We start from the raw sequence: 9,495 nt of genomic DNA, 5'->3' as shown, positions 1-9,495 counted from the left end.
CGATAAACTCTTGCGAGCAAGTCTGTTTCAGTGCCAGCTGAATTGACAACTCCGCTGTTAAGGCTTTCAAGTATTCTTTGTCTCCCCTCGTGTCGAATCAATAAATTGGGTTTTACTTCCCTCGAAGACTGTTGCGATCCCCTATACTTGTGGGTCATCAGCCCCTTGCACCAACAATGTTGCTGAGTATGAGGCAGTGCGCAAGGGAATGGAGTTGCTTTTGGAAGCCGGGGCGGAGGCAGTGGAGCTTTTTGGAGACTCGAAGTTGGTGATCTCTCAACTCACGGACGAATACAAGTGCGAGAGTGAATCACTTTTTCCATATTGGGTGGAGTGTCGTGAGCTGATGACACATTTTCGGTACATCAATTTCAATTGGGTCCCAAGGTCTCAGAATACCGACGCCAATGATCTCGCACAGATGGCGTCAGGATACAAGGACATACCCGACGGGTCAGAAGTTCAGGTGCAGTTCCTGGAACAGGATGATTGGAGAACCGATATCTTCAATTATTTGAAGGATTCGGCTCGGGGGGCACCCAAAAGGATAAGATACAAGGCTATGAAATATGTCCTTATAGGAGATGACATGTTCTACAGGACGTTGGAAGGGTTACTACTTAAATGCCTGGGACCAACTGAGTCTAATCGGCTCTTACATGAGGTGCATGAAGGCGCCTGTGGAACTCACCAATCGGCCCATAAGATGAAGTGGTTAATTAGGCGATCAGGGTTTTATTGGCCTACCATGCTGGAAGACTGCTTCAACTACTACAAGGGATGCCAAGCGTGTCAAATGTTCGGAAAAATCCAGATGGTACCCGCGTCAGCGATGAACCCCATCATCAAACCTTGGCCATTTCGAGGTTGGGGCATGGATATGATCGGCAAGATACATCCTCCGTCAAGCAAGAACCACGAGTGGATTCTGGCCATTACAGATTATTTCACCAAATGGGTGGAGGCCGTTCCCATGAAGAAAGTAAAATCGGAAGATTTTATCGAATTTGTCAAAGAACATGTCATTCATAGGTTCGGGATTCCCCAAACCATCACGACCGATGGAGGTTCGGTCTTTGTCTCTAAAGAATTCAGAAAGTTCTGCGATGACATGGGGATTAAGCTAATCCGATCATCTCCATACTACGCTCAAGCCAACGGGCAAGCCGAAGCATCCAATCAAAGCCTGATCAAGCTGATTAAGAGGAAGATCGAGGAGAACCCCAGGGTGTGGCATGAGACGTTGTCAGAGGCTTTGTGGGCCTATCGCATGTCATGCCATGGAGCTATAAAGACTTCGCCGTACCGGCTTGTCTATGGGCGGGAGGCCGTATTACCTTGGGAAATTACGGCTGGATCGAGACGTGTCACGTTTCGAATGACTCGACACCCGAGGAATATGCAACCACGATGAGTGACACTATTGAGGATGCAACGGAACTTAGAATTTGGTCGTTAGAGAAGATTAAAGAGAACAAAGCCGGGGTAGCTCGGGCATACAATAAAAAGGTAAGACCAAAGGAGTTTCAAGTTGGTGATCTAGTATGGGAAGCCGTGTTGCCACTAGGAACCAGGGATAAAGCATACGGCAAATGGTCTCCTAATTGGCACGGTCCTTACAAAGTCATCCAGGTTCGAAGGGCAATGCCTACATGCTTGAACAGTTGGATGGTGTGAAGTTCCCAGTGGCCGTCAATGGCCAACATCTCAAGAAGTATTTCCCAAGCATGTGGGAGGATGGGCAGTGAGATATGGAGGCCGATTTTAAATCGGCCAGTAAAAAAAAATCACAGCCGATGTACAGACATCGACTTCAGTATACAAACATGTGGAGACAACAGTATGCGTACAGCCGATGCACGGGCATCGACTTCAGAATAATAAAAGCCGATGCATTGCCATCGACTCTAGAGGAGCAAGCTCAATTAAGCAGGTTGACAGATCGGTTTCAAACCAGAAATCATAATATTTGGGATAAGTCATCCTAGTGGTTTGTTGAGGAGTTCAATCTCGCACGTTTGAGATGGTTTGGACGGAAGCTAGACCTGTTGGACCGTGTGGATAGGCAACGGCTTGGCCTCGAATCGCGTTTATAGTGCAAGCCGATGCCCTGTCATCGGCTCTTTGTACGAGCGACTTCGTTCGACGATCGGCAAAGTTGACAAGAAAGTAAGACTAATTGGGGAATATTCTCTTCATTAATAGTGGGATTTCTTACAAAGAAAGAGCCGATTGCTCGGGGAAGAAAGAACAAAAGCCGACTACTACTACTAGTCCCTAATCTAAGGGCCGTTCTCGCCCTCGTCGTCGTCGTCGCTGCCGCCGGCTGCAGCTCGCTGATAGGCTCCTCATCGCTGCTCCCGTAGCCTTCTACGGGAGCCTCGTCTTCCTCATCGTCGTCATCGTCGTCGTCGTCCCACCAGGCGCGGAGGCGCTTCGCCGGTGGGTAACCTTCGAGGGAGTCGTCGTCGTCATCCTCCACCTCTTCCTCGGAGGAGGTGAAGTCGTCCCGAGGAGAAGCGGTCGTCCTTGCTCTCCGCCTCCTCCTCCCCGTCGACGAGGAATCGAAGGTCGTCCTCTCCGTCGGTCAAGGATTTGTCATCCTCGGACCGGATGGAGGAATCGTGCTCCTCCTTGTCCCACGTCGTTGGGGCGAGGATGTCGTGCGCCGCCAACGAGCCCCACTCTGGCGTCGGCTCACGGAAGGGAGATGATACATCGGAGAGGTTTGAGGAGGCATAGGAGGAGGAGGAGGAAGAAGACATGGCTACGGGGGAATGGGGGTTTTTTGCCGATGGCTAGTACGGAGCAGGAGGGTGAAAGGGCGAACTGCTCAACACGGTTAAATAATGGGTATTGGGAAGAGTTAATGCTACAACAGTTTCCGAGGAAATGGTGCCAAAGAATTGTCGAATCGTGCGTAGAAGTCAAGAAGGCAAGGCATCATGATAAAGGATACTGCGACGGTTCTGCTCTGCCACGACATGACCCGACGAAGGAAAAGCATAATGATTTTGGAAATGTCATTTCCAAAACCAGGGGGGCATGTGTTATCACCAGAATTTGACAGGATCAGAGGTGGGTCGCGATTGGAGATGGGCTTGAAGAATATACATAGAAGGAATACATGAATCGGCCTTGTATACAAAGTTTGGGCTAGTTTGCCCGTTTATCTGTACCATAGTAGGATACGTGTCGGTTAGATAGAGTTTGGGCTCGTGCCCGGTTGGGATTATTCCCACGTTAGAAAGTCTCACGGACTATAAATATGTATCTAGGGTTTATGAAATAAACAACAATCACGTTCACCACAAACCAATCTAGGCGCATCGCCAACTCCCCGTCTCGAGGGTTTCTTCCGGGTAAGCACCATGCTGCCTAGATCGCATCTTGCGATCTAGGCAGCACACGTTTATTCGTCGTTCATGCGTTGCTCGTCATCGAAGCCTTTTTGATGGCGAGCAACGTAGTTATCATAGATGTTTTAGGGTTAGCATTGTTCTTCGTATCATATGCTATCGTCGTGCAACCCTTAGGCATCTAGCCGCCTTTACACCTATCTTGGGTGTAAGGGCGGCACCCCGCTTGATCATTATCTAGTAGATCCGATCCGTTATGATTGCTCCTTGTTCTTCAAGGATTAGTTTAATATCTGCATTGTTAGGCCTTACAAACGGGTCGAAGGATCCAGTGGCGCGTAGGGTGTAGTTTGCTAGCCCTAGACAGGATGTTCCGAGGATCAACTTCGTGTTGGTTTTTAGGCCTTGTCTAGGGTCGGTTTACGATCACCGTGCGTGGCCGCCGAGCTCGATCACGAGTAGGATGTTCCGATTGTGCGGTGAAAACCCCAAATCGTAGTAGGTCGTTTTAGCTTTATCTTGACCAAGCAGGACCACCATCTGATCGTACACCTCGTACGCATCATGGGTGGATCAGCTCCTTGAGCCGATTCACAGGATAAATTGAGAGCCGATCGAGGCTCGTATTTAACGTTTACGTGTATGCCATGCAGGAAACTAAGCGAGGCATCATCCAACACCTTCCTGACCAGGTATAGGTCAGGTGGCACGCCCTTGCATCAGCATCGGACGTGCGTGCCGAAGGCTTTGCGGGCCGTCGCTCGGAGGGACCAGGGCCAGCCGCAGTCCTGGGAGATTCCCGGCTCTACGGTGTTGCCCGTCGCTGCCCGCCGGTGGGTTTCTGACCGCAACAGTGCCTCAATAAAATTCGTCTTTACGGACTGTTCTATTTTGACAGATTCTGCCTTTTATTTCGCATTGCCTCTTTCGCTGTGTTGGATGGATTTCTTTGTTCCATTGACTTCCAGTAGCTTTGGGCAATGTCCAGAGGTGTTAAGAATGATTGTGTCACCTCCGAACATGTGAATTTTGATTATGCACTAACCCTCTAATGAGTTTGTTTCGAGTTTGGTGTGGAGGAAGTTTTCAAGGGTCAAGAGAGGAGCATGATATACTATGATCAAGAAGAGTGAAAAGTCTAAGCTTGGGGATGCCCCGGTGGTTCACCCCTGCATATTTCAAGAAGACTCAAGCATCTAAGCTTGGGGATGCCCAAGGCATCCCCTTCTTCATCGACAAATTATCGGGTTCCTTCTCTTGAAACTATATTTTTATTCGGCCACATCTTATGTACTTTACTTGGAGCGTCTGTGTGCTTTTCTTTTTGTTTTTGTTTGAATAAATGCTTGTGTGGGAGAGAGACACGCTCCGCTGGTTCATATGAACACATGTGTTCTTAGCTTTTATTTTTCATGGCGAAGGTTGAAGCTGCTTCGTTAATTGTTATATGGTTGGAAACGGAAAATGTACATGTAGTAATTGGTAGAATGTCTTGAATAATTTGATACTTGGCAATTGTTGTGCTCATGTTTAAGCTCTTGCATCATATACTTTGCACCTATTAATGAAGAAATACATAGAGCTTGCTAAAATTTGGTTTGCATAATTGGTCTCTCTAAGGTCTAGATAATTTCTAGTATTGGTTTGAACAACAAGGAAGACGGTGTAGAGTCTTATAATGTTTACAATATGTCTTTTATGTGAGTTTTGCTGCACCGGTTCATCCTTGTGTTTGTTTCAAATAACCTTGCTAGCCTAAGCCTTGTATCGAGAGGGAATACTTCTCATGCATCCAAAATCCTTGAGCCAACCACTATGCCATTTGTGTCCACCATACCTACCTACTACATGGTATTTCTTCGCCATTCCAAAGTAAATTGCTTGAGTGCTACCTTTAAATAATTCAAAATTTATCACCTCTGATTTGTGTCAATGTTTTATAGCTCATGAGGAAGTATGTGGTGTTTATCTTTCATTCTTGTTGGGCAACTTTCACCAATGGACTAGTGGCTTCATCCGCTTATCCAATAATTTTGCAAAAAGAGTCGGCAATGGGATTCCCGATCCCAAATTAATTAACCTAAATAGACACTCCTCCATGGTATGTGATTGTTGGACGGCACCCGAAGGATTCGGTTAGCCATGGCTTGAGAAAGCAAAGGTGGGGAGGAGTGTCATCATAATAAAACTAAAATAAAAAGGCACCCCTTCATGGTATGAGATTGTTGGCAGGCACCCGAGGATTCGGTTAGCCATGGTTTGTGAAAGAAAGGTTGGAAGGAGTGCCACCCAAAAATAAAAATAATTCATGGGAGCCGCTCTTTGAAGGTTTGTCTGGCAAGGGGGTTAGAGTGCCCACTACCATTCGTTGACAACAACAAACACCTCTCAAAATTTTACTTTTATGCTCTCTTTATGTTTTCAAAACCAAAGCTCTAGCACAAATATAGCAATCAATGCTTCCCTCTGCGAAGGGTCCTTCTTTTACTTTTATGTTGAGTTAGTTCACCTATTTCTCTCCACCTCAAGAAGCAAACACTTGTGTGAACTGTGCATTGATTCCTACATACTTGCATATTGCATTTGTTATATTACTCTATGTTGACAATTATCCATGAGATATACATGTTACAAGTTGAAAGCAACCGCTGAAACTTAATCTTCCTTTATGTTGCTTCAATGCCTTTACTTTGAATTTATTGCTTTATGAGTTAACTCTTATGCAAGACTTATTGATGCTTGTCTTGAAAGTACTATTCATGAAAAGTCTTTGCTTTATGATTCAGTTGTTTACTCATGTCATTACCATTGTTTTGATCGCTGCATTCATTACATATGCTTACAATAGTATGATAAAGGTTATGATGGCATGTCACTCCGAAATTATCTTTGTTATCGTTTACCCGCTCGGGACGAGCAGGAACTAAGCTTGGGGATGCCGATACGTCTCCGACGTATCGATAATTTCTTATGTTCCATGCCACATTATTGATGATATCTACATGTTTTATACACATTATATGTCATTATTATGCGTTTTCCGGAACTAACCTATTGACGAGATGCCGAAGTGCCAGTTCTTGTTTTCTGCTGTTTTTGGTTCCAGAAATCCTAGTAAGGAAATATTCTCGAAATTGGACGAAATCAATGCCCAGCATCCTATTTTTGGACGAAGCTTCCAGAACACCCGAGAGCCGCCGAGGAAGCCACGGGGGCCCCACACGCCACCTCGGCGCGGCCGGAAGGGGCCGCGCCCCCTAGTGTGTGGGCCCACCGTGCCCCCTCCGAGGCTGCGCTTCCGCCTACTTAAGGTCTCCGTCGCGAAAACCCTATTACGTTCGACGAAACCGGAGAAAACCTTCCGCAGCCGCCGCCATCGCGAAGCCAAGATCCGGGGGACGAGAGTCTCCGTTCCGGCACGCCGCCGGGACAGGGAAGTGCCCCCGGAAGGCTCCTCCATCGACACCACCGCCATCTTCATCAACGTTGTTGTCTCCCATGAGGAGGGAGTAGTTCTCCATCGAGGCTCGGGGCTGTACCGGTAGCTATGTGGTTAATCTCTCTCCTATGTACTTCAATACAATAATCTCATGAGCTACCTTACATGATTGAGATTCATATGATGATGCTTGTAATCTAGATGTCATTATGCTAGTCAAGTGGGTTTTACTTATGTGATCTCCGGAGACTCCTTGTCCCACGTGTGTAATGGTGACAGTGTGTGCACCGTGTGGGTCTCTTAGGCTATATTTCACAGAATACTTATTCACTGTTATGAATGGCATATTGAAGTGCTTTTTTTTATTTATATCCCTTTATGATTGCAATGTGTTTTGTATCACAATTTATCTGTGTGCTACTCTAGTGATGTTATTAAAGTAGTTTATTCCTCCTGCACGGTGTAATGGTGACAGTGTGTGCATCGTGTAGTACTTGGCGTAGGCTATGATTGTGATCTCTTGTAGATTATGAAGTTAACTATTGCTATGATAGTATTGATGTGATCTATTCCTCCTTTCGTAGTGTGAAGGTGACGAGTGTGCATGCTATGTTAGTACTTGGTTTGGTTATGTTGATCCGTGATGCACTCTAAGGTTATTTAAACATGAACATCGAATATTGTGGAGCTTGTTAACTCCGGCATTGAGGGTTCGTGTAATCCTACACGGTTAGTGGTGTTCATCATCCAACAAGAGAGTGTAGAGTCTAGCATCTATCTATTTATTCTGTTATGTGATCAATGTTGAGAGTGTCCACTAGTGAAAGTATGATCCCTAGGCCTTGTTCCTAAATATCGCTATCGCTGCTTGTTTCATCTGTTTTATCGCATCCGTACTTCTGCAATATTACCACCATCAACCGCACGCCCAGCAAGCACTTTTCACGCGCCGTTACTCTTGCTCATATTCATTCATACCACTTGTATTTCACTATCTCTTCGTCGAACTAGTGCACCTATTAGGTGTGTTGGGGACACAAGAGACTTCTTGCTTTGTGGTTGCGGGGTTGCATGAGAGAGATATCTTTGACCTCTTCCTCCCTGAGTTCGATAAACCTTGGGTGATCCACTTAAGGGAAACTTGCTGCTGTTCTACAAACCTCTGCTCTTGGAGGCCCAACACTGTCTACAAGAATAGAAGCACCCGTAGACATCAGTGGCCAGCACGACGTCGGAGGCGAGGCCCAGCTTGCAGGCGAGGCAGTGGAGTGTCTGCTCTTCGCGGTAGCCGCGGCATCCCGCGACCGCGCGTATGAGGGCGGCGCGGCCGCGCGGAATCGTCCTCGGCTGCATCTCTTTTTCACCTCGAAACCGAATGTTCCCCCATTCGTCACATATTGAACTTGAGCAGGCTGCTCCAATAGAATTCAGAATTTAGCATAGTCTGCTCCTGCTCCCGTTGCTGCTGCAAAGCTTCTGGAATTTAGACGCGAGGGAGAGTGTTGAATATAAATATAGTGCATAGCTTCTGTCCATCAGTTCGGACTTTTGGTTGAATTGGATAGTGCACCAATCCCATAGATCGGTTGCAAAATTCCATCTAAACCATGTCCATGGTGGCGTGCAAATTCGATGGCAACGGAGAATATTGAGTGGCCTACTTCACCCACGCGTGTGGAGGCCACACAGCAGCACACATCAACCAATCGGCATCGCAATTGTGAATACGGTTATTGCAAAAACGTTGTGCGCTCGGTGAGCTTCATCCAAACCTAGCAGAACTATTGGTCTCACTTATGAATGCGTCATCTGACATCTGCAAGAAGTTCCCGATGGTACCTTTCAAGGTGCAAAATGTCTGCCATATGACAAAAACCCCGTCTAAAAAAGAGGAAGAAGGCAACCGCACAATTTGATGATCGGCTACCTCGGCATCAACATCAAGGGCACGTCTACAGCTACATATCGAAAACAACTCCATTCAAAGCGTCCGCGTCATCGACAACATTCACGATACTCCCACTGGGAGGGAAGAGAGGGCACCAAAAATGGACACTCATGATGACGAAGTGGAGAAGGTGACGGAAGCGCGAGACTTCTAATCCAGTTTCAACGGTCCGCTTCACTTCTTCTACGACTGAGGAGAAATATTAGAATAATATGCGGACTCTCGAGATAGACTAGGATTCATCTACTTGGACTCCAAGTCTCCCCACTTTAACCTCTTTATATACCTCTTAAGGGTCATGTAAATGGTACACCAACAAATTAGGGTTCTATATTCTTCTACAGTGCTAAAGAAATCATGCTAAATCCACATGTCATAATCTTCCACATCTTCAAGTACCACACTACACTTCTCCATCATATTCATTCTAAAGCGCCGCTGATAGTTCTTGGGTGTATATATTGGATTGTCGGCAAAATAATTGGCCTCAAGCAGCACAACACACTGCATATGTTGTCGGTCCTTGATATTCAGCTTCCCAACTGTGGAACCTTCACGCCGAAGAATGACATTGAGCTGCGCTCGTAAACAATGAAGACAAGATATGATCATCAACTTCTATTCCTCGTCGCGCAGCAACATTAGCTTCATATTGCATCATTAACTCATCGTCCCTATCATAGTCTATTGATCAAGCAACAAAGAAATAAAAAAACCGAACACTCTATCCAATGCGAAAAATCTAGAAA

The sequence above is a fragment of the Lolium rigidum genome, chromosome 1 (assembly GCF_022539505.1).
Source record: "Lolium rigidum isolate FL_2022 chromosome 1, APGP_CSIRO_Lrig_0.1, whole genome shotgun sequence".
NCBI lineage: Eukaryota > Viridiplantae > Streptophyta > Magnoliopsida > Poales > Poaceae > Lolium > Lolium rigidum.
Note: the sequence above shows the minus strand (reverse complement) of the source record.